This window comes from Heterocephalus glaber, unplaced genomic scaffold (genome assembly GCF_053883595.1).
Source record: "Heterocephalus glaber isolate CG9 unplaced genomic scaffold, H.glaber_assembly_v1.0 deba00001676, whole genome shotgun sequence".
Lineage (NCBI taxonomy): Eukaryota > Metazoa > Chordata > Mammalia > Rodentia > Bathyergidae > Heterocephalus > Heterocephalus glaber.
In genome coordinates, this window is record NW_028258411.1 from 39,973 (window position 1) to 66,622 (window position 26,650).

Genomic DNA, 26,650 nt, shown 5'->3' on the forward strand with positions numbered 1-26,650 from the left:
TTTGCTATTCTGTCTCTTCTGGTTCCAAATGAATTTTTGGATTGTTTTCTCTAGTTCTGTGAAGTATATTGTTGGAATTTCAATTGGCATTGCATTAAATCTAGATAGCAGTTTTGGAAGAATGGCCATTTTCACTATATTGACCCTTCCTACCCAGGAATAAGGGATGTCTTTCCATTTCCTTACATCCTCCTCGATCTCCTTTTTCAGGGTGCTGTAGTTTTCAGTGTAGAGGACTTTTGCTTCCTTTGTTAGACTGATTCCTAGATATTTCATTTTTTTGGATGCTATTGTAAAAGGAATTGTTTCCCTAATTTCTCTCTCAGCGAGTCTGCTATTTGTGTATAAGAAGGCTATTGTTTTTTGAGTGTTGACCCTATATCCAGCTACTCTACTGAATCTGTCAATTAAGGCTGGAAGTCTTTTGGTATGGATTTTGGGGTCTTCTATGTAAAGTATCATATCGCCAGCAAATAATGACAGTTTAACTTCTTCCTTTCCTATCTTTATTCCTTTCATTTCTTTCTCTTGTCTAGTTGCCGTGGCTAATGTTTCCAGAACTATATTGAACAGAACTGTGGGTAGTGGGCATCCTTGTCTTGTTCCTGATTTTAGCGTGAAAGTTTTCAGTTTTTGACCATTTAGTATGACGTTGGCTGTTGGTTTTTAATAGATAGCCTTAATCAGGTTGAGATACACGCCTTCTATTCCCATTTTCTGTAGCGTATTTGTCATGAATGGGTGTTGGATTTTGTCAAATGCCCTTTCTGCATCCATTGAGATGATCAGATGGTTTTTGTCCTTGACTCTGTTAATATAGTGCATTGCATTTATTGATTTATGAATGTTGAACCATCGTTGCATCGCTGGGGTAAATCCGACTTGGTCAGGGTGTATGATCTTCTTGAAGACCTTCTGTATTCTGTTTGCCAGTATCTTGTTGAGGATTTTTGCATCGTGTTCATTAGTTCTCATTTTGAGTTGGGTCTTTCCCTGGTTTGGGAATGAAAGTAACTCTTGCTTCCAGGAATGAGTTTGGAAGCCTTGTTTCCCTTTCAATTTCCTTGATGAGTTTAAAGAGTAATGGCGTTAGTTCTTCTTAAAATGTCTTGTAGAATTCAGCAGTGAAGCCATCAGGACCTGGGCTTTTCTTTGTTGGTAAATATTTTATTACATTTTCAATTTCACTCATTGTAATTGGGGTGTTTAGAATTTCTACATCTTCTTCACTGAACTTTGGCAATTCATATGTATCTAGGAATCTGTCCATTTATTCTGTGTATTCCATTTCATTAGAGTACAGATTCTCGAAGTAGGTATTGATGATCCTCTGGATTTCTGCTGGTTCTGTTGTGACTTTGCCTTTTTCATTCTTAATTGCATGGATGTGAGCCTTTTCTTTCCTTTTTTTGATAAGGTTGGCTAAAGGTTTATTGATTTTATTTATTCTTTCCAAAACCCAACTCTTTGATTCATTAGTTTTTTTGTATCATTCTCTTAGTCTCCATTACATTGATTTCTGCTCTGATCTTTATAATTTCCTCTCCTGTGTGAGCTGTGGGTTTGTTATTCTCTTCTTTTTCTAGGAGCTTGAGGTTCTGCATTAGGTTATTCATCTGAGTTCTCTCTGTTTTCCTAATATGGGCATTCACTGCTATGAATTTCCCGCATAGAACTGCTTTCATTGTGTCCCATAGATTCCTGTATGTTGTATTGGCATTATCATTTCCTTGTAGAAACTGTCTAATTTCTTCTTCAATTTCCTCTGTGACCCATTGGTTGTTCAGGAGGGTGTTATTCAATTTCCAGGTGTTTGTGGGAGTTTTGCAGTTTCTCATGTTATTGATCTCCAATTTTATTGCACTATGGTCTGATAATGTACAGGGGGTAATTTCAGTTCTTTTACATTAACTTAGACATGCCCTGTGAGCTAGCATGTGGTCTCTTTTGGAGAATGACCCGTGTGCAGCTGAAAAGGATGTGTATTCTGATTTTGTGGGGTGGAACACTCTGTAAATATCTATTAAGTCCTTTTGTTCAATAGCTTGGTTCAGTTCTTGAATATAGCTGTTAATTTTTGGTCTAGATGATCTGTCTATTTGTGATAGTGGGGTATTGAGGTCCCCCACTACAATTGTATTCATGCTTATTTGGTTTTTCATGTCCATTAATATTTGTTTTGTATGGTTGGGGGCATTCGTATTTGGTGCATATATATTTAGGATTGTCATCTCTTCCTCTTGGATTGTTCCCTTCACAAGGATGTAGTGACCATCTTTGTCTCTCTTAATTTGTTTTGCTTTGAAATCTACTTTGTCTGCAAATAAGATTGCTACCTCTGCTTTTCTCTGGGTTCCTGTCGCATGGAGAGGCATTTTCCATCCTTTTACTTTCAGTCTATGAATTTCTTTTTGAGTTGGTGTGTTTCTTGTATACAGCATATTGCTGGATTTTGCTTCTTAATCCATTCTGTCAGCCTACTTCTTTGATTGGTGAATTGAGGCCATTAACATTGATAGTTATAATTGATAGATATTGGCTCATCCTTGTCATGATGTTTTACTGTTGTTGGCTCTTCTTTCTTTTTCCCCGTTTCCCTTTAGTTTCTTGCCTTGCCTGGTGGCTTCCCTCTGTTGAGCCTCATGGAGTTGTGACCTTTGTTGCCTTTTTCTAGGATATTGCTTAGAATTGTTTAGAGTGCTGGTTTGGTGTTCATGAAATTTCTCAGGTGTTTTTTGTCATGGAAGTATAGAATTTCCCCATCGATTTTGAAAGAGAATTTTGCAGGATACAACAGTCTAGGTTGGAAGTTATTTTCTTTTAGGGCTTGAAATACTTCACTCCAGGCTCTCCTTGATTTGAGGGTTTGTGTTGAGAAGTCTGCCGTGATTCTGATGGGCTTTCCTTTATAGTGATATGTTTCTTTCCTCTAACTGCCTATAGGATTTTGTTCTTCTGTTGGGTTTCTGGGATCTTGACTATTATATGTCTAGGTGTAGATTTTTTTTTTTATCATGGCTGGGTGGAGTCCTGTATGCCTCACTTATCTGTATGTCCAATTCTCCACCTCTGTCTGGGAAGTTTTCTACTATTACTCCTGTGAACAGTGTTTTATGTCAATTGTACTTTCTCCTGTTTTTTTTTTTTTTTGTGAACTCCTATCCATCTTATGTTGTTCTTCTTTGCATCATCGAGCAGCTGCTGAATTGATTTCTCATGGTCCCTTACCATTTTTAAGAAATCTCTGTTGTCATGGTCCTTCCCTGCAATCCTGTCTTCTATATCTGATATTCTGTCTTCAGATTCTCTTAATCTGCTGTGCATGCTTTCAATGGAGTTTTTAATCTTCTGAATATCTGTTTGAAACTGTTTCATGGATTCCATTTCTTTCTTATGCTGGGCATTCATTGCTTCCAGCATGTTTCTGAGCTCATCTATTTTTTTTTATCAGTTCCTGTTCTAGAGCCTCTAATGGTGTGTCTCACTCTGCTCACCATCTGTGTAGTTTTCTGGGAGATTATTTCTGCTTTGAATTTTTCTAGAGTGTCATTCATCTGTTTTGTTACTTCCTGTGCTATCAGTTCAGGGTGTCCAGGTGGTTGATTATCAGACTTTTCCTCCTTATTTCCCCCAGAATTTCCTTTTTGTGGCATGGAAGTCTGGGTTTGTGACTTTCTTAAATGTCTTCTCAATTTTGTTTTTGGTACTCTCCTTGGTTTAGTTCCTAGGTTGATATTGTGAAGGTGTTTATTATAAGATCTTTGTTGATGTATTTAAACCCCTTATGGAATGATTGCTTCTCAGAGGTGTCTTCCAGACATAGCTGGTCTTTAGGTTTTGAGTCTCTAATGACTCTGAGGCGATCTCATTTTCATTATACCAGGAAAGACAACTGTGTAGACCAATCACAACACCTTAGCCCAAGTGATACAATCAGCAACATCGTAGCATCAGATACATCTTAGAAAATGACAATTTGTGGTAGTTATTAATCTGTCACCTTTAAAGATGAAGGGCCTCCTCCTTCAGGGTATGTCTCTGCTCTCACAATAGACAACATGGGCAGCAGTGTGCAGCTATAAGTCAGTGAGTCTCAGTAAGCTGGTCCCAGACCCTTGAGATTGAGGCAGATTCCAGGTTCTGATGGGAGCTGGTGATAAGTTGAACTCCTTGTCCCTCCAACTTACCAATCACGGTGGTCTGGTGTGCCTTTATTGCAGAGAGTCCCTTCACTTTTCCAGTGGGTTTGTTTTCATCAGGGAGCCTAAGACAGGCCCTCTCTCTGTTGTTCACTTGTGCCTCTCAGGACAATGGCTTTTATGTCCCCCCTATGCCTCTGCAGTGTGTAACCAAGTAGCTGCACAGTCAAAAGCCTGGAGGCTGGCAGGGGGTGTGGGGCAGGGTGCGTGGAGTGGTTGTGGTTGTTCCTTTTGAAGCACTGGCAACTAACTTTGCCTGATGGATTTCTGCAGGAAATTCAAGAAGGGCTGTGAAAAAGGCCCTGTCAGGTGCGTGACACCATGTGCCTCAGCATGAGGGAAGGCATCTGCAGCCAGCCCAGCTTGATGTGCACTGCCTACGCTTTTGATCCTCTGGTCAGCGAGCTCCTCACTACCTTCTATTGTGACTGCAATAACGTGAGTCAGGCTTGAGTCCTAACTGGTGGAGACTGTGTGAAGCTGGCTATGGCTGAGGAAATCTACAGGTTGATTCCTTTTCCTTGGCAGTCAGCTTTCAGGGTGACTAGATGGATCTCAGGGATGGTTCTAGAAGTTGGTGAAAAGGATTCCAGAGAAACAGCACACATGAGACACCCCTAAATATTTCTGAAAAACTGACACAAAAGCACATTGGGATTTAACAAAATATAAAAGAAGAGGAATTTCAAGTGAGTGGGACAGAGTAGTCCATCAGTTGTGGTAGGTACACATGGTGCTATGAGTCCATAATTTCTCTGGAAGGATAAACCCAAGCGGTCGATTTGATGTGCCTGAGAGAGCAGGGAAGACTATAGCCGTGAAGTTGGTAGGTGGAGAATGGTGCCTTTTCATGAAATACATTTTCATATCTTTCTGATTCTTCTGTCACATGAATCTATGATTTTCAAAGTCAGAAAGTTGAAGTTAAGGTCCCAGCTCCCCGACTGCTGGCTCTATTGCCTACTCTCTGAATGGGGTGAAATTTAACCTGGTGTGACAGGACACCAGGAGAGAAGCTCACAGGAAATGTGACTTAACATTTCCTAGAGAAAACCATCCAACTGTCTACCACTTAATGGACAAGTGGAGAAAGAAACACGTTCTACCCATACAACAGGATAGAATGCAATCATAAGAAGTTGTGAAGTACTGTCACACTCTGCTGCGTGGTTAAAGGTAAAATATACTTGTTTTTCATATTCTTCTGTAAATTTAATGTTTATTATTTTTAATGAATTTTTTAAAGTTCTCATTTTAATTTCAAATACAGTATCAGTAGATAATGTTGTATAAACAAAAATTCTCTGGAGTCATTAGCAATGTTTAAGAGTGTAAAGGGCAAAAAAGAAAGTATAAAGGGGAATAAAAAGAGTATTAAGGGGACCTAACACAAATTGAAAGTAAGTAATATATATCATCTTTGGTGTTAAAACAAGATGAATATAATAATATGTATTCATTTTGGTTATACTGTATATGCATTAAGGCACTCTTGAAGGCTATGCTAGAAACTAAAAATCGTGGTAATTTTTTAGTTCTCTTGAGGTGGATTCTCCCTTTGTAGTTGTCTGGCCCTGAACTCACTATGTAGCCCAGGCTGGCCTCAAACACACCAGTCCTCCCACCTCAGTCTCCCGATTGCTGGGATTACCTATAATCCCACCCATACCTGTGCCTATAGCCACCACACCTGGCTCTGGTAGCTTTTTCCATTGTCTTTATTTGTTTTTGTACTGGGGAACAAACTGGTTTTCTTGTACTTGCAAGGTAGTTGGCAGAACCACTGAGCTAAATCCCCAGCCCTTCTGGTAGCTTTTTGAATAGGATTAGAAAAGTGTTGAGAATTAGAGATAGAAGAGGTGAGGGAGATTGTACTCTATGTTATTTTATGCTTTTTTTTGGTACCAGGAATCAAACTCAGGACCTAGTACCACTGAACTAAATCCCTGGCCCTATTTTATACTTTTTATATTTGTTCCATGCCACTGTTACACATTTTTAGAAAGTCTTTTTTTGTGCCATATAGTTAGGAAATTTCAGACAAAACAATCAAAAAATGGAAATCCTAGAACCTACCAGAGTAAATCTCCTTTTCTCACCAGGTCTGCAGTGGTACGAAGGTCTAACACCAAGCCCCTGGGCTTCCTCAGGCTGGGATCCTGCTCCCCAGCACCAGCAGACACAGTACAGACAGTTGGATGAAGACTCTCTACTGGGTCTTCCAGGCCTTACTCACCTTCCCCTTTGGGCAAGGAGAATTTAAAGCAGCTATTTTCAACCTTATTTTCACTATAACAAATTTGACATGATGCACTCTTTTTAGGAACATCAACTTACCATAGTAGTGATTCTGACCTGATTGGAGGGCATGACCCTATCTTCTTACTTTATCCAATTCCTAACTCTGCTTTGAGAACCTCTGTATAAATCTGTTGGGATTGCTGTTGAAAATACAGTAAATAAATGGATCTTTTATATCAAAAGCACTCTCACTGGATTTGGGTTCTAACTGCAGAATCAGAGATCCTAGGTTAAAATGCATAGAGTAAAAATAAAAATAAAAAAAAAGCTTAAGAAACAGATGATGTAATTCACCATTCATAATATTTTGCCACTAATTTTACTTATGTATTTATAAAATTTATTTCTATAAAAGACAAAACACAATTCTAAAAAACTAAATGTCAGGTTTGGAATGAGATCAAGCCAAGAGTAATCATTAGCAAAGCTTCTATCCCTGTTTTTAGAAAGTAGATGGTGGGCTGGAGATTTAGCTCAGTGGTTCTGCCTTCTGCCTATCAAGTGGAAAGACATGAGTTTGATCCCTGGTACCCCCCCCCCAAAAAGCAAATGGTTAGGGCACTACGAATTTTTATATGCCTTTGATGTTACTGGTGATGGTTTTGCTTGCAAGAAACTCCAGAGAATGTGTAACTACAACTCAATTAACTAGGCACTGGCCACATTAAGATAAAAGTACCATGTAAGTGGACAACTCTTATGGTAGGCAATAAGGTGGTTGGTTATGTAAGGAGAGGAGTGCCTAGTCTCTCAGTCTCTTGATGTGAGGTCCCCTTAAAGTTCAAGAAAACTGGCAGACAAGTGTTGTCTTTGTAGCGAATATGAATACGCTAGGCCTTAAATGTATCACTGATGAAACTGACAAAACACAAAACATCACTATGCTTGTTATTGTTAGACATAATAAAACTCAGGATAGCTCTATTATCTTTATGACTTTGACTGCGGTTTGCATATTTTTTAGTAAGGGGTTATCCTGGGTTAGGTTGAAAGTTTATTTTAGTTGCTATGTAAGAAAAGAGAATAATTTCATTCATATACCCAAGTGTGGTGCATACAAAGATTAGAAATCGTCTTGTTCAATGTAGGTTTTTGTTGTTTTGATTTCCTTTAACCATTAAATTTATAGATCTCTTCAGACCTTGCATTAATCTGAGTTGATAGCCACAGCTAAAAACAGCTGATGTATCCATTGTCATTAAATCTCCTGAGAATACAATAGCGTACTTATTTTGTAAAGTTTGCCTAGCTAATAATTAGACTATCTCAAGAAAAGTAAGACACTCATCAGAATTCTCACTAATAATTGTCTTCTTATTTCTTAGGGTTTTGCCTCGTACTTCCTCACTTTGGGTTACTATTACGTTCATTTTCTTGGTAGGTTCTCCAGTGCCACAGGCTCAGTCACCACAGTCTCTCTTATTGGGTGCTAGGCTGCAAAGTGCCCCCACCCTCACTGACATCTATCAAAACAAGCAGAAGCTCAGAAAACAGCACTCTGACCCTGTGTGCCCATCCCATGCTGGGGCTGGGTACAACTACTCACCTCAGCCCAGTCGGCCTGGCAGCCTTGGAACCTCTCCCACCAGGCACATGGGATCATCTCCATGGAGCTCTGATTGGTTCTTTAAAAATCCTTTACCAGCAATCATTGGCTCTCCTACTAAGGTGTGTTTCTGAAAGCATTTTGTAGATTGTGAAACTGGTATAATATTTTATGGAAAGGATTCATGATAAGAATAACCATAAATGGTTTTTTTGGTACCAGGGATCAAACTCAGGACCTTGTGCTTGCGAGGCAGGCAGAGAAACCACTGAGCTAAATCCCTGATCCTAACAGCCATAATTTTGATGAGCACTCACTATGTGCCAGGCATGGTGTAAAAACTTAACTTGTTGAATACTGTATGTGCATGATCCTATTAATCTTCAGAAAAGGAAATTGAGGCTCATAGAGCTTAAAACACATGTTACAAAGAGAAGAATTGGTGTTTTACATTAATTTTATTGGTACAGATTACATATACATAACGATCACATTTATCAAAGGGAGTTTTACCTATACATGATATATCCTTTATTTTTTTTTGGCAGTATGTAGAAAGTGGTTTTATTATAGGGATGGCAGTGTTGGTTCAGCACTGGAAGATCCACCCCCAAAAGTCATCATTTTAACAGAGGAAAGGAGAAAGCCATATGATCCTGTCACTAGTTGGAGAAAGAGTATTGGACTAAATTCTACAGCTGTTCATGGTAAAAGCTATCAGGAGACTAGAAGTAGAACAGAACCTTCTCGACAGATCAAAGACATGTATTCTGTACTTCCAACAAAAACTGCTATGAATGGAGATGATACAATGCTCTCTCTCTAAAGTGGGGAACAAGGGCATATATGTCTACTCTTCATCTGTCCATTAGACTTTGAAACATAGGTCTAAACCAAAACAGTCTGGCAATAAAATGACACAACTAGGATAGGATTGGCATGGTAGAAGCAAATCTTTATATGTATATGAAATGATGATCTACAGAGAAAATACTAAGAAATCTCTAGGAGCCCCTAGAACTTGTACTTGAATTTAGCAGGATTGGAAAACACAAGGTATATATAAAAATTCAGGTCTGTGTATACTTGCTATAAATGAACTGGATATTGAACTTTAAAAGTTATGTAGGAGTACAAAGGACCTAGAAAAGCCAAAAACAAAAACAACAGTGTTGGAAGATGTTTAGCACCTAATTTTAAGACTTCTAAAGCTACAGTAATCAAGGCAGTGTTGGTGTAAGGAAAGACATATAGATCATTGGAATAAAACAGAGAATCTAGAAATAGAACCACACATATATGGTTCACTGAGTTTTGAAAGATTATTTAGCATTAGCATTTTGTAGAATATAAACTGGATTCAAGAGCCAAGGAAGAGATAGTGTCTTCAGCAAATGGCACTATAACACCTGGTATCCGAATATAAAAAATTAACCTCAACCCTTTTTTTCCATACATGAAAATATCTTGAAGGGATCTATGAACCTAAATAAGAAAGCCTAAAAGTATAAAACTTTAAGAAGAAATTATAAGGGAAAATATTTATGAATTCAGGGTAGGCAAGAACTACCTAGGATAAAAAAGATATGATGTATAAAAGAAAAAAATTGATAAATGAGATTCCATCAAAATTTAGAACTTTAAATGGCATCATTAAAATGAAAAGTAGTCCTTAAACAGACCATATTTACAATGCATATAACCTATGAGCAGAATATATAAAGAATTCTTAGAGCTCATTAATAAACAACCCAATTAAAATGTAGACATAAGAAGATGATAAATAGCCAGTATAGCACAAGGAATGGTGCCCAATTCTAGAATCAGAAAAATACTAATCAGTACAATAATAAGATTGAATTACACACTCATTAGGGAGATGAAGTTGAAAGTTTTAAAAGCCTTGTCATGACTTTTTCTTTTTGTTGGATTCTCCCCCTTTGCATTTAATTTGTCACACCCAATGGATTCATTCTGCTGGGTTTCCTGGGGTTGTGATCCTCATTGTCTTTTCCTCTAGGGTATTGTCTAAAATTTTTTGGAGTGCTGGTTTGTTATTCATGAAGTTCCTGAGGTGCTCTTTGTCATGAAAGTATCTTATTTCTCCATCAATTTTGAAAGATAGTTTTGCAGGGTACATCAGTCTGCGTTGGAGGCTGTTTTCCTCTAGGGCTTGAAATACATCACTCCAGGCTCTTCTTGCCTTGAGGGTTTGCTTTGAGAAGTCTGCTGTGATTCTGATGGGCTTTCCTTTGTATGTGATTTGTTTCTTTTCTCTCACTGCTTGTAGAATTGTATTCTTCTGTTGGATTTTTGGAATCCTATTATATGCCTGTGTGTAGATTTTTTTTTCCTTAAGGCTAGCTGGAGTCCTACACGCCTCACTTATCTGTATGTCAAGTTCTTTTCCCCTCCTTGGGAAGTTTTCTGCCGTCACTTCTGTGAAGAGGTTTTTTATGTCATCTGCACTCTCTCCTCTTTCTTCATTGACTCCAGTCAGTCTTATGTTATTCTTCTTTGCATCGTTTAGCAGCTGCTGGATTGATTTCTCATGTTCCCTTACAATTTCAAAGCAATTTTTGTTTTCCTCCTCACTAATTCCAGTCTTATCTTCTATATGTGAAATTCTATCCTCACATTGGTTCATTCTGCTGTGCAGACTTTCGATGGAGTTTTTAATCTCTTGGAAATCTGTTTGTATCTGTTTTATGGATTCCGTTTGTTTCCTATGCTGGGATTCCATCATGTTCCTCAGATCCTCTACTTTTTTTGTCTGTGTCCTCTCTAGGTTTATTAATCATGTCTTGCACCATGAGCAAAATCTTTGCTGTTATTTGAGTATTTCTGATTTCATTTTTCCCAGATCCTCTTTTGTTGCCAGTTCAGAGAGTCCAGGTGGTTAAGTATCAGAGTTTTCCATCTCGTTTCCCTTTGGGGTTGCTGTAGGTGATCTGGAAGTCTGTTTTTTGAGGCTTATTTATGTGTCTTCTCATTTCCACGGGGGGGAGGTGCGCCTTCTGGCACCCACGTGACTCACCTCTGCCCTAGGAGCTTGGGATGGCATCACGGGAGCTTCCTTCTGGGTGCTGGGACTGGCTGAGCTTCACTGCCCTAGGAGCCTGGGATGGCGGTGGGGGAGCTTCCTTCTGGGTGCTGGGTCCAGCTGAGCTTCACTGCCCTAGGAGCCTGGGATGGCAGTGGGGAGCTTCCTTCTGGGTGCTGGGACCGGCTGAGCTTCCCACATGATATATCTTGATTTCTCTTTTTCTCCCAATCCCCTTTCCTCCCTTCAGCCTCCTCTCCCCTCTTATTTACAAAAGGTTTGTTTGCATTTTTTTTTCCCTTGGCTTTTTTCTCCCATTGTCCTTTTTCCTTTCCCCCCTTTCCCTTTCAACAGTTTCTTCCTCTTTCATATTATTTGTTATACATGTTGGTCCTTTCAGTTTCTCACACCAGAGAGACAATGCGATATTTATGTGTATATGTACGATTTATTTCACTTGATATAGTCTCAAGTTTTTCTTTATGTCTGAGTAGTACTCTTGTATAAAAACACATCTTTTTTATCCATTCATCAGTTGATAGTCATTTGGGTTGTTTCCAAGATTTAGCTCTTACAAACTGTCGCTGTAAACATGGTATGCATATATCATTGTAGTATGATGTTTTTATGAGATACGCTGTTGGAATTTTGATTAGGATTGCATTAAATCTGTATAACAATTTTGGGAGTGTGGCCATTTTCACTGTGTTGGTTCTTCCTATCCAAGAGAAGAGGCTATCTTTCCATCTTCTGATATCTTGGATATCCTTTTTCAGAGTGCTGTAATTTTCTATGTATCAGTCCTTTATTTCCTTTGTTCGATTGATTCCTAGGTATTTCATTTTTTTTCAATGCTATTGTGAAAAGTGGTCTTTCCTTAATTTCTTTTTCAGTGAGTTTATTATTTGTGTACATAAATGCTTTTGACTTTTGAGTGTTGACTTTGTAGTCAGCTATGCTCCTAAATTTGGTTATTAAATATAGCAGTTTTTTGGTTGAGCTTTGGGGGTCTTCTATGTACAGAATCAGGTCATCTGCAAATAATGATAATTTATCTTAGTAGAGCCAACATTGGAATCCAGGTCTGACCTAATTCCAATGCCTGTATTCCTGCGTAGCATGCTGTATACTGCCTGCCAATTCAGAACACTTCATGCGAGATATTTAACTACCTTCCATATGCTTTTTTAGACCACAGCTCCTTTCAAAATCCCTAAAACACAAGCGTCTTCCAACCTGTTAGCCTTGGTCACACGCCATGGGCCTGCTGAAGGGCAGTCCAAAGATGGGAATGACCCACGGGAATGTTCCCATTGCTTCTTAGTACAAGGAAGTGAGAGGCATCGATCTGAGCAGCAGAAAAAAGCCGTGTTTGGCTGGTAAAAGACTGTTTCCTTTCTAGCCTTCAACATGAAAACTGTAATAGCAAAATAAATGTATTTCTGTTATAAAAACAACCAGACCATATTATTCAGTAACTGGTTTATGCCGTGTGATTATTTTCTTTTCCTTTTTTTTCTTTCTTTCTTTTTTTTAATCAGGGATCTAACTCAGGACCTTGCACTTGCCAGGCAGGTGTGGCGCCGCTGAGCTACATCCCCAGCCCAATGCCATGTGATTATTAACATACACTGTATACATTTAGAATGTCTGAAAACCATAAATACATCCTATATAAGTGTGTAAATACAGAATTCTTCCTGAACTTGAATATTCTATTTCTGTCTTTTATTTTGGTTATGGAAGTTTATCTGTACTCTGAATTGTTTGGCATGTATTTTTTGTCCTTGTTCTCTGACTTCCTGTTAACTCCTCTAGTCTTAAAAAGTGTACTTTTCCATTAACTTCACTGATCTTTTTAGATGTCAGTACTGGAAAATTATCAGATCAACAAATAAAGGTGCCTTTAGGTGGACACCAAGGCGGCACAGATAGTTTCAATACAGAGCGACCAATGGATATAGGTAAGAAAAGTCTTTTTTCTATTTAGGCCAATAATTTATTAGCATATGTCTTAGTTTCTTACTAATGTTGTAACAAACTACTACAAGATTGGTGCTTTAAACAAGAGAAATGTATTATCTCACAGTTCCTGAGGTCATCCCTGTCATCTCTTGTTTCTCAGTGCTGGATAAGATGAGGCTTGTTTAATGTCTTGATGATCAGCAGCCTATGAGTTGGAAGGAATTCTGACCTAAGTTATTTTTTATTAGTAGGATCATGAGGGCCAAAGTTAGTCTAAACATACATGTAAGGATTAGCATTTCTATTATGGAACCTGGACCCTATAAAGACTCATTGTTACTGAGATCCCTGAACCTTTCAGGGATTCAAGGGACTATTATGTTCACAAACCATTTAGATTAAACTGTTTGTCAGAAGAAATAAAAACAAAATGGAGATTCCAAACCTAAACCAGACTTGCTTAATCAAATACTGGGGGATGAATTCCTGCAGTCCTCAAGTGATTATTATGTATACTCAAATTTGGAGATCTATTTTAACCTCTCTTTTTTACTTTTTTCCCCTTCTTACTATAGTTTCCCCTATAGTTTCCTACTAAGGGTAGGAAGTATAAGTGCTAAACTATATCCCCAGGCCTTCTTAAAAATTACGAGACCGGGTCTTGCTAAGCTGCCCAGGCTGGCCTTGAAGCTGTAGTCGGCTGCCTGAGTAGCTGGGAGTACAAGTGTGCACCACCATGCCTGGTTCTTCAGAAATTTTTATTCTTTTTTTTTTGGTACCGGGGATCGAACCTCGGGTCTTTGCACTTGCATAGCAGGCCGCGAAACCACTGAGCTAAATCCCCGGCCCATCTTCTGTAATTTTTAAAAATTGATTCCCTTGGGGCCAGGGATTTAGCTCAGTGGTTCTGCCGCCTGCTTCACAAGTGCAAGGCCCTGAGTTCGATCCCCGGTACCAAAAAAAAAAAAAATTGATTCTCTTTCTGAACACCTGGGCCAACAATGTAGCTGGTTAAATATGGCTTTCTAATCCAAAGAAAATACTGTAGGAGTTAATATTTTACTGGACCCTTCTTACCTGTGTGCTTTCTGAAGAGAAGTCCAATGTAATTCTTAGGATGGTTTATGTGTCATTTCCCATCCTTTTTTTGTTAGTATATGTGCTGCTGAAGAGAGCACTTCATTTCCCATCCTTTTTCTTTTGGTCTAGCTGTGTGTTTGGCACTAAAATACGTCTTCTGTAGATGTATATAGTTTATCTTGTTCGTTTAACAATCTCAAACTTTTGATTAGATTATTCAGTCTGTTCACATTTAATATTCTTGACCTATTTGGGTTTACCTGTGCATTTTACTTTTCTCTGTATATGTCATGCTATTCTTTTGTTCCTTTTTTTTACTGCTCTCTCTTGTATTAAATGAATATTTTGTAGTGTCACATTTTGATCCCTTGAATGAAGGTTTTCACTGTTTTTGAAAGTACTTTTCTTAGTGTTTGCATCACAATCAACTACTGATTTACACTAACCTGATTCCACTAACAGAAACATTACTCCCACATTGTTCTTCCCTCTTCCCTTTGAGTACTATGGTCTCACTTTCTGTTAGTGTTATTATTGTTATAAATATTATGTATGTAGTAGAAAATCAGTGATATATTGTTATATTACTTTATATAATTTTATGTCATGTAAAGCTGAAGCAAGAAAAGAGTATAAGTTTGCATTTATAGTATGTTGTATTACCTTATTTGTCATTTCTGGTTCTCTGCATTTGCTTTTATGGATTCGAATTCCTATCTAGTGTTATCTTTTTCCTCCAATACAACTTGCTCCCACGTGCCTTCTTTATGCTGTTGCCAAATATACTGGATTTCTTTATGTTAGAGACCCAACAATGCAGTTATATATGTATAATAAAACTGCTTTTTAAATAATTCAAGATAAGAAAGTAGAATGAGGATGTGATTATAATATGTTTTATAATTATAAACAGTAATTACCATTATCTCTACTCTTTGTTTTTCCTCTCATTTAGATTGGGATTACCCTCTGGGGTCAGTTGCTTTTGACTTGAAGAATTTCTGTTGCTGTTTCTTGTAAGACTACCAGGTCTTATAGCAGTAAATTAACTCAGCTTTTTTTTTCATTTGGGAATGTCTGTTTTCACTTCATTTTTTAAAAAGTTTTGCTTGATAAAAAGATTCTTAATTGACAGCTTTTTTTCTTCACCACTTTTTAAAAATTTCATTTTGAGACAGGGTCTTACTAAGTCAACAAAGTTACCCAGGCCAGGCTTTTTCAGAACTTTAAAACATATTGGTTCATTGATTGAGACAGAGTGGTCTTCTCACCTTGGCCTCAAAAGCAGTTAAGATTATACGGATGTGTTCTGTTGCAGAATTTAAGAGCTCAGAGAGACCAGTGCATGAAAGAGAAGGATTTATTTAGGTGCACAACGGCTTAGCAGATTCAAATCCAAAGGCTGAGTGAGCCCAGCACAAAGGAAGGGCTCTAGTTTTATACATGTGGTCACAGGGAGCTTGCTCTACCTAGCGATGCAGAATTTGTGGGCAGACAAGCAAGTTTACGGAAGCAGAACCAAAGGCAGTTAGTTGTTCAAACACTGATAATTTGCAACCTAGCCCATCTTGGTGGCCCTGGTCTGGTGAAGAGAAACAGGTTCTTATAAAAACAGGATGTTGTGAAACTGTTACTTATAGGAACAAAGTTGACAGGACAAAGAACAGCAGCCACAAGGAGAGGAAAGACTAAAGAGGAGTTACTTATGTTGGAGAAACTTGTTTTTCCTTCTTTTTAAAGTCCTGCTTCTGTACCACCATGCCTGGTTCTTTTTCAGCATTTTAAATCTGTTATCACACTACCTTCTCTGGCTTTTACTATTTCTGATCATGTTAGCTATTACTCTTGAGTTCTTTTGTATATGACAAGTTATATTTCTCTTTCAACTCCCAAGATTTTCTCTTAGTTTGTGTCCTTCACTGTTTTACTGTGATATGTTTGGAGGTAACTCTCTGCCTCTAACCTACTTGAACGTTATTGAGCTTTTGTGCTATACAATTTTTTTTAATCAAATTTAGGGAATTTCTAGCCATTGTATATTTGAATTTTTTTCCTATTCATTTCCCTCGTATTCTTGTTAGGTATATATTGGTACACTTAATAGTTTCCCATATTTTTCTTGTTCATTGTACAGTTGATCCTTGAACAACACAGGTTTGAACTCCAAGGGTCTATATATACAAAGATTTTTTGGGAGAGAGGAAGATTTATAACAATTTGAAAGAACAATCTGTAGCCTAAAAATATCCAAAAACTTTTTAAAAAGTATAAGAACATTTGTCACAAATGTATGTGAACATATATAGATAATAATCCTTTTTTGTCATTTAGTATAACATATACACAAGTATGTTACAAAAACTTAAAATTTATTAAAATTTACCCACTCAAAAACTGAACATGATGCCATTCACAGTCAAGAGAAATGTAAAGTTTTTTTTTTTTTTTTTTTGGTACCAGCGATCGGAACCTTGCACTTTTGAGGCAGATGGCAGAACCACTGACCTAAATCCCCAGCCTGAGGGATATAATACTAAATCATAATTGCATATGATTAACTTCCAGTACATAGTGTCCTACTGTAATAATTTCATGGTTATTGCCTGTTAGCAATGCAGTCAGCTAAAATGTTGTGAGGGTCCACATAAAAGGCCATGTTCATGTCATCTCTTCTTGAACAGTTCATTTGTCTAGTAAATTGTATATTGCAATGCCAAGACCATACATTGAAGAAAGGAGATTCTCTTCAATAATGGTGCTGGGGCAAACTAGATATACAAATGCAGAAGAGTGAAAGTAGACCCCTGTGAAATATTCAGTCAAAAAAAATAATGAAGTTCTGTCATTTGAAGGAACATAGATGGAACTGAAAGATACTATATTAAGTGAAATAAGCCAAATACAGAAAGACAAATACCACATGTTGATCACATAGAGGTAGAGAGTGAAGTACAGCTCACTAGAGGATAGGAAGAGTGGAGGGAAAGAGAAAGTAGATAATGGATGCTGAAATAATATTGGAAGAAACATAGTTCTAATGTTCTGTAGCCTAGTAGGATAACTGTAGCCTAGAACAATTAATTACACATGTCAACTAATTACACAGGAAGGAATTTGGAAGTTCTCAGCACAAAGAAATCATATCTGTTGAGATAGGGATGCTCATTATCCTGACTTCATCATTACACATTGTAAACGTGTAGAATTATAATGCCATACCCCATAAATAAGTAAACATATTATGTTAATAAAAATTTAAGTTAGGTGCAAAAAACTGCATATTGTCACAAAGCACATAATTCTTATGTATTTTTCACTACCATATATAACACACAAATTATGTGTTAATCAGCTTTATCAGTAAAACTTGTGGTCAACAGCAGGCTATTAGTAAAGTTTTGGGGAGTCAAAAAATACTTGGATTGGCGTTTTTGTTTTTGGTTTCCTGTGTGTGTGTGTTTTACCTTGGGTCTCGCTTTGTAGGTCAGACTGGATTTGAACTTGCTATGTAGCCCATGCTGGCCTTGAAACTTGTGGCAATCCTCCTACCTCAGCCTCTGGAGTGGAGGGATTATAGGCATGTGCCATCATGCCCGGCTAAAAGTTTTACTTGAATTTGTAACTGTGTGATGGTCTCCTAACTTGATTTTGTTCAAGGATCAATTATGCTTTATTCTTTTTCTCTCTTTTCTACAGAGAGTATACCTTTTTTTAAAAAGTTTAATAAATTTTATTTTCTTCCCCCTCCCTCCCCTTCTCCCCTTATGTCCCCTTCCTTCCCTATGTACAAAAGCTTTGTTTCCCTTTTTTCCTTCTATTTTCCCTTTTTTTCTTGTCCCTTCCTTTCTCTCTCCCTCTTCCCTTGTTTCCCTTCCCATTTGAACATTTTCTTCCCATTTGTCAATTTTATGTAATCTTTGAAAGAACCAACTCTTCGATTCATTGATTCTTTGTATTGTTTTGTCTCTATTGCATTAATTTCTGCTCTGATTTTTATAATTTCCTCCCTCGTACAAGTTTTGGGCTTGACTTGCTCTTCTTCTAGAAGCTTGAGGTTCAACATTAGGTTGTTTATTTGAGCCCATTCTGTTTTCCTGGTATGGGTATTCACTGCTATAAATTCCTCTCATAAGACTGCTTTCATTGCATCCCGTAAGTTCCAGTATGTTGTACTGTCATTATTGTTTAATTGTAGAAACTGATTTCTTCTTTTATTTTTATTTTTTTAGTTTAATTTTTTTTGTTACCAGGGATCAAACTTGGGTCTTTGCACTTGCGAAGCAGGCGGCAGAACCACTGAGCTAAATCCCCGGCCCTATGATTTCTTCTTTAATTTCATCTGTGATCCACTGGTTGTTCAAGATGGTGTTATTTAATTTTCATGTGTTTATGAAGTTCTTCTGGTTTCTTTTGCCATTGATTTCCAATTTCATTGCACTATGGTCCGATAGTATACATGGGACAATTTCAATTCCTTTGTATTTCTTTAAGTATGTTCTATGTGCTACTGTGTGGTCTATTTTGAAGAATGTCCCATGTGCAACTGAAAAGAATATATATTCTGATGTTGTGGGGTAGAACACAGAGTGCCTAATTTCTATCGATCCATCTTCACAAATTCATTCCTCTGCCAGTTCATATCTGCTACTGAGCTCCTGTAATGAATTTCATTTCTGTTATTGTATAATAGTTGCCCTTTATCTTCAGGGGATCCTTTCCAAGATCTCCAGTTGATGCCTAAAACTGTGATGGTACCAAACCTTGTATGTACTATTTTTACTATATGTAAATATATGCACCTGTGATAAAGTTTAACTTATAAATCAGGCACAGTAAAAGATTAACAATTAATAAATACAGGAAAAGTATACTATCATAAAAATTATGTAAATGAAGTCTCTCTTACCCCCTCAAAATATTTTATTGAACTGTACTCACCTTTTTGTGATGATGTGAGATGACACAATTTTCTTGTGTCTTTTGCAGGAATAGTCTTTGAGGAGAACCTTTGACCCTTATTTGCAGCACAAGAGTGTTCTTCTTAGCTATCTCTTTCTCTGGTTCTCTGTGGTAAATTTCTAGATGATCTGTTGTTTACCTTGTTGTTCTCATAGAGGTACCAGCATCTTCTTTATTTGCTTATCACCAAAATCTTCATTGTTTTTGACAGCACCTTAGGCTTGAATCTTCCATGACCTGTTTCACATAAAGTAAAGTGCCTTGGAGAGATCTTCAGAATTCTCTATTCCAGGCCAGAGGTGGCGGCACACAACTGTAATCCCAGGACGTGGGAGGCTGAAGGAGGATGGACATGAGTTTGAGGCCTGCCTGGCTACCTAGTGATTTCAAGGCCAGCCTGAACTACATAGTGAGACCCTGTCTCAAAAAAAAGAAAAAAAAACTGTTCCACGCCTCCTCCATTGCTGGGAAAATCTCTGCACCACTGCTTTGGAGCTGGGGTTGAGAATAGTGGCCCGTTTTTCTTGGAGGGACACCTCAGCTTTGTCATCTGGGCACTGGGTGGAGATAAAAGCCTCTGGTCTTCTCAGTTTGCCTCCACTTGCACAGGTTAGCCCAAGAAGGGCCCCAATCTGCTGGCCTAGGTTAGAACTTGTGCCCAGTGAGTAGAGGTCAGACAGTTCTTACTGAGTTGTAGATTTTGTTGAATAATTTTTTTTCTTGTATGCCCTTAGGACAATTTCCACAATCTGCTTTTCTTCCTTTTTGTTTTGCTGAGTTAGAGATAAATTCAGGGATTTATGCATGCTAGGCAAGTGCTCTGCCTCTGAGCCAGAGTGATTGGGTTTTTTTTTTTCATTTTTGGTACCTGGGATGGAACTCGGGACTTTGTGCTTGTGAGGCGGGTGCCGGGACCACTGAGCTAAATCCCCGGTCCCAGAGTGGTTGTTTTTAAAAAACATTTTCATCAGTACAGTTATTTCACTGGTGAGCAGACCTGCAGAGCTCTTCAGACTGAAATCTGGAAGTAAGTGTGTGTGTGTGTGTGTGTGTGTGTGTGTGTGTGTTTTGCCAAAAGTCACAAAGTTGCTAGGAGTTAGGATACTTTTTGAAAACAGCTTGAGTTTATTAGTTCTATGTAAATGTGTATTATAATTTAAATCCAAATAGATGTGAAACTAGATTTTCTTAAGGAATATTTAGGCATAAAATACATCTTTGACAACTTGTTTTCTCTTGCACATGACATTTTTAAAAATTACACATTTTTACATTTCTTTGGAAATTTCTTGGAAAATAAAAACTGTTGATAATAGGAAAAACTTAAGACCTTCAAAAAATAATTAGTACCACTGGGTCTTAAAATATACCAATGAGTAGCCTTTTATACCTTTTAAAATAAAACCTTGAGGGCCAGGGATTTAGTTCAGAGGTTCTGCCACCTGCCTTGCAAATGCAAGGATCCTAGTTCGAGCCCTGGTACCAAAAAAAAAAAGAATGTAAAACCTCAGGAACATCATTTGAGCTGGGGATTTAGCTCAGTGGTTTTGCTGTCTGCTGCACAAGCACAAGGACCCAAGTTCAATCCCCAGTACCTTAAAAAAAAAAAAGTTTAAAATAAAACCTTGAAAACATCACATTAAATAAGAATTCTCTTAGCATTTTATACATCTGTGTAAAAATAGGTGCTCTTTAAATAATTTCTAGTTATTTTTCCCTTGCTCCCTAGAATATTTTTATGAGCTCTTTCTTTTTTCTCTTGATATGTGCTTTAGGTTTGTTGTGTTCTGTTGTAGATAAGAGGACACTGAGACAATTTTCTTCTGTATTTGATTTAATGTTGTTGGTAGACTCAAGCCCAGCTATTCTTTAAAGCCAATACTCAGAAATAGGCTTTGGTGGGAAAGAAATTAGTTTTTCTTCAAGGACTAGCACATTGGAAGATGGGAGGGCAGCTGTTCTCAACATTCCAGGAGGGAACTCAGGGGCAAACAAGGCCTTTATAGGGAGGGGGAACAGGAGCAGGGGCAGTGGACCAGAAGACTACTTGCTGAATCCTGCATCCAGGCTTGATAACCAGCAAGCCTCAGAGGCTTTGTTGTTGTTGTGTTGTTGTTGTTGTCCTCCTTGCTTTTCTTTGTCAGAACATCCAGTGATAATCTGCCTTCATCTTCCAGGTCAATCTCTGTAATGAACACATTGTTTTCCTTCAAATTAAGATTATCTACACTTCCTACTTTGAGTTAAAGAATAGGATTAGCAAATGATGCTTTTTGTGGTAGATAATGCACATTTTGATGTTATCTGAAAGTTGTCAGATATCCTGTTTTCGCTGTCTGAAGAAAAGTTAATGATTAAGAAGTTCAATGACTCATGTCTATTTAGTTTTATTTCTTAAGAATAGTTACTCTTACAATTTAAGATACAGAACAGGGAATGAGAACAGAAAGCAACTTTGCTGCAGAATAATTTTAACCAGTTAGGTGCCTTCAGTCAAAGGTGCAATCTACAATAAAGCTAGTAGGAAATTAAGATGTTAGGTTTTTGGGGGTTTTTTTGGTACTGGGAATTGAACTCGGGACCCTTGCACTTGCTACTGAGCTAAATCCCTGGCCCAAGGAAATTAAGATGTGATCTCCAAAAATTAGAGATTTTTAAAATCAACTTTAAGCAAGTAGCTGGGCTTGGTGGCAGATATCTGTAATTCCAGCACTTAGGAAGGTTAAGGCAGGAGAATCAAAAGTTTGAGTCAGCTTGGGCAACTTAATGATTTAGAGAGACTGTCTTAAAATAAAAAAGGGACTCAGTACGAAGGCCCTGGGTTCAATCTCCAGCACTATTAATAAATAATTGAAAAAGTGAGTGAAGCTACAACATTTTATGTTTCCCTTGGTTATAGTGTCCTCTTTTCTATTTGTGGTCTGTATTAGCTCCTGTCCCCATCTGTGTCCCATAAATGTAGTCTTTCAGATACCTGAATGTGAAAAGACTTTGAACAAATTTTATTGATTACATTTTGGTGGATGGGGGCTTTCACCTACTCCTCATTTAGCCCAACCTTAGCCCGTCAAATCTTTTGAAACCTGTCCCACCTCCTTTCTTTCCTGATTGATTTAAGGGTGTGATTCTAAGGCATAAATGTTCTTTATCTCTCTTTATCTTTCTAAACTGTATAGCTATGGAGACTCCTAATCACCATTTATTCTCAGTTCTTGGTTTCATTTTTTGGGGATGGGGTACTGGGGATTGAACTCGGGTCCTTGCCCTTGGGAGGCAGGTGGTGGAACCACTGAGCTAAATCCCCGGCCCAGTTCTTGGTTTCTACTTTTTCAAATTATCCTCAAGAGATGTGATTTGAAATTGATGTATTTTAGAAATGTTCAAAAGTAACTCTGAATATAGACTTTGTTATGAAGATTGACAGATGAGATTATACTAAAATATTTTTAATGGAATATATAGAATTTTCTGATTTAAATAAATGCTTTTCACTAAAAAACTAACATAAAAGTCAAAGTTTCTCAGTAATAGAAACACTAGGTAATGTGCCATTTTATTAACTCTTTATTGTAGCTTCTGCAGGAGCCTGTGATGTTGTAGCACCATCAGCAGGAACAGTCGCAAGTTCCAGGGCTGTCCTTTTCACTGTGGGGTCTCCTCCACACGGTGCCAAGGCCCCTATTTGTACTCATATGGTCCTTTGAGCAAGAACCACCTCAGGTGAGGAATGTTTATCTTGGCACAATCTGTGGCTAGTATTTTGGATGTAATATTGTAACTTAGACAAATTATTTAACTTCTCTGCCTCCAGATTCTTTATCAGTGAAGTGGTAATGACTCTTTTCTGAAAAAGTTATAAGAAGTATATGAAGCAGAGCTGGGGATTTAGCTCAGTGGTTCCGCCGCCTGCCTTGCAAGTGGAAAGACCCGAGTTCGATCCCCAGTATCAAAAAAAAGAGCATTTGAAGCAACATTTGTGGGGGGAAAAGCATTTGTAAAGTATGAAACAGTGATATATATTGAATATATTAATCTATAAACATGTTATATATTCATATGTAATGTTTATTGTAATACAAAGTATAATATAAATGTGACTTCTCCTCAAAGCAACAGCTATGTTGGAGTCCCTCTCTCCTTTTTTTTTTTTTTTTTTGGTACCAGGGATCGAACTCGGGTCCTTGTGCTTGCACAGCAGACAGTGAAACCACTGAGCTAAATCCCCAGCCCTGAAGTCTTATTTTAATATTATTATTTAATCAACAAATTATTTTAAAATGATGTCTTTTTTTATTTTTTAGAAAACTATTTTGTTTATTTTGTATTGTACTTTAGATCCCTATGTTTGCACTTAATAATATAAATATTTAGAAAGATTAATACATATTTTTGTTATCCATTAAGAAAGTATTGGGATAGGACTTCAAATCAGTATGTGTTATCATCATAATATGTGCTGTACCTTGTGTCTTTTAATTTCTCTTATTCTACATAGGTTGCTAATCAAGATATCACATTAATAAAAGATACATAATAAGTGGTATTAAAATCTTAATAAAAATTATAATTTAAAAATAAAATTTTGTATCTATTAACTGTGCCAACTTTTTTGGTGTGGGTGTGGTACTACAGATTGAACCCAGGGATGCTCTTCCACTAAACTATGTCCTCAGCCCTTTTTATTTTGAAACCTGATCATATGTTGAGGTAAGGTGGCCTTAAACTTGTGATCCTCTTACCTCAATGGATTATAGGCATGCAGTGCCGTGGCCACATGCACCAACAGTTTTAAAAGTATAAGGCCCAGTGTTGAAATTTTGTGAGAGCCATGCTTATAGCTGCTGCTTTGGAAAGTAATTGTCAGTGTTTAGGAAGAACTGTACAAATGTTCATATTTGATCTGTGGTTCCATTCTGTTTATGTAATACCATGTTGGAGTACTTACCACGTAGAAAGCATTCAAAAGGAAAAACTTTATTCATTTTGTTGCAGTGATATTTGTAATGTGAAAAAAAATCAGAAATACTATAAATGACCCCTGGACTACTATGCATTTATGGAATTTTATAATTATGAAGTATATGGAAGAACAAAGAAATGCATATGAATTTTAGAATAGACTTTAAGAAAACTGGCTATGATGATGTCTATAAATATGCATATAGACAAGGAAAAAAGAGAACATGGAAAATAAAAACTTCATATGCTCAAATATGGTGAGGGATTAAGGATTTTTCCTTGAACACTTCCTTTATTACTTCAGTAAGTTTTAATAAATAAGAGGAGGAGTAGGTGTAAAACTCCCTTGTAACCTAACTTGGGTGCTGTGCTGTGTCCTGTGCTTCCTTGCAGTGGGATCCAGCAGCTCGGGAGGCTCCTTGTGCTCTGCCACTGGCCGTGTGTGTGGGCTCCCCACCTGGGCCAGGCTTGGGCTCTTCCCCACTGGGAGCAGAGGCAGCTTCCAGCCTGAGATATGTGTCTTATGGTGCTTCACCCCCCCCCCAGCCTAGAGGAGCTCATCACCTTTGAAGCCCCTGAACTGCCAGAGGAGACACTGATGGAAGTAGAGGCGACTCTAGTAGAATTTTAATGTACTATTGATGTAATGTGAATTTTTTAGTGATGATATAAGAGCTAAATACATTTGAATAGCTCCACATTCTTCTCTTTATTTAAAAAAATATTACTGGTGTATTTTTAAAATCACATTGATGGTGACATTCATAGAAATGTTTGGTTCATGGGAAATGACATATATATATTACTTTTCCTTAAATTTTTTATTCAAAGCTTTACTATTTGTAGGGGTTTTGTTTGTTTGTTTATTTGTTTGGTTTTTTTAGGATTTTAAAAGCATAATCTTACCTTAAAATCAGCTTTTTATTTTCAAGGTTTTCTCCACAAAGTAAAAATAATGTACGTACATCTAAGTTTAGAAGTAATATACCATGGGCTGGGGATTTAGCTCAGTGGTTCCGCTGCCTGCCTTGCAAGTGCAAGGTCCAGAGTTTGATCATAATGCCAGTTTAGCTGAAAAGACTGTATACTTATGTTTGTATATCAGGCCTTTCCCCTCATTGGATCCGGTTCTATAGGAAAAAACACATTGCACATAACCTGAAGCATGCTGAGCACAAATGTAGAACCAGAGAAGTTCATTTTATTATGATTTCAGAACTGTGCCTATTCAGCTCCTTACTCTTGACCCAAGAACAACACTGAGTGGAGTAATGCATTGAGTCCCTGATTCTTGAATGTTAAACTTTGCCTGAGGTTTCAATTAAAATGATGAGCTGTCTAGGCCAAAAGAAGAACAAATTCTCCATGTGAGATCTAACATTTCTACTTTATGCATGCAAAATTCAGGTAGTCATTTTGTAGTAATTTAGTACCAGTTCCTAAAATTCATCTAATCCAATCTAAAATTGCAAAACTCATTCTTGACTTTTTTCAGTCTCCTGTCAAATAAGACATATATTCTATTCCAGCATGTATTCAGTGTATTGGAGCATACAGATGTTGTGCATCATAGAGCAGAGAGACTTTCTAAAACTGAGTGATTTATTCTCCTCTTTCTAGCAAAACAATTCCTATGTTTTTTCTTTTTCTTTCTTTCTTTTCTTTTTTGAGACAGAGTCTTGCTATATTGCTCAGCCTGGCCTTGAACTCAGTCAGGGTCTTGATACCTTGGCCTGTTGAGTGTTGGAATTATAGGCATGCAGTACCATGTCTGATCTTTTAACCATAAAAGGACTGAGAAATTGTTAGTCTTATTTCAAATTTCAGAATATACTTATAACTAAAGGCAAATCTCAAGACTAATTTTAGAACACCCACTTTTAAGTGATGGTCCTTCAGAATGCCATTATGTCTTCCTATGCTTCCTCTTTTATTTTTATTTTTTAATAAAATTTTATTTTTATTTGACAAACCATAATTGTATATTTGTGGAGAACAGTAAATAGAATAAATAGAAGCTGCTATTATTTATCTCAAAAACCTATTTCTCTTCGATGTTTTGATACATGCATACATTGTCAAATGTTTGTATCAAGGGAATTAATCCCTCCTCTTTTAAATAAATGAAAAGGTTATAGAAAATTAGTTTTGCTATTAAAAATCACTGTTAACTGAAAAAGTACCAGAAACTAAAATAAAGCACTTTTGAAATGATGTCAGTAGAATCCCCTAAACTATTAACTGTGATTTAAGAGCTTGGCATGGTGGCACACACCTGTAGTCCCAGCTATTCAAGAATCAGGAGGATCACTTGACCCAAAGAGTTCAAGGCCAACCTGGTAGCCAGACCTTATTCACACACAAAAAAAATGTGATTTGTTGTGAAGATTATCTTTCCAATCTTGACATTTATTCTGGGAGATCTTTGACTCACATGTATTGATTTAATTGTTCATATTATTTTTTTTCTCTGGTGAAAGCACAGTGACCTCCTCTCTTTGGAGCCTGCTTATGTAGGCTCTCTGATACATATAAATAAATACATACACACAACCACATGGGTTCATTTGTGTTTTTTTTTTCTTACCAGCTTTCTGG

The 26,650-nt window shown here is 37.3% G+C and overlaps 1 long non-coding RNA gene across 20 annotated transcripts in view; it reads left to right on the forward strand.

Annotated features, from left to right (window-relative positions):
• Window positions 1-26,650, forward strand: part of LOC101721007 (uncharacterized) — a 46,338-nt gene that overhangs the window by 14,098 nt on the left and 5,590 nt on the right. For 9 of the 20 annotated variants that reach the window (XR_015446144.1, XR_015446152.1, XR_015446147.1 and 6 more), the window contains 4 exons: window positions 4,473-5,375; window positions 7,882-8,168; window positions 12,281-22,813; window positions 24,446-24,684. This is a non-coding gene — a long non-coding RNA (uncharacterized LOC101721007). Of the gene's footprint in view, window positions 1-4,472; window positions 5,376-7,881; window positions 8,169-12,280; window positions 22,814-24,085; window positions 24,310-24,445; window positions 24,685-26,650 lie in introns of all 20 variants that reach the window. The other 11 variants (XR_015446157.1, XR_015446150.1, XR_015446149.1 and 8 more) reach the window with 11 other exon arrangements.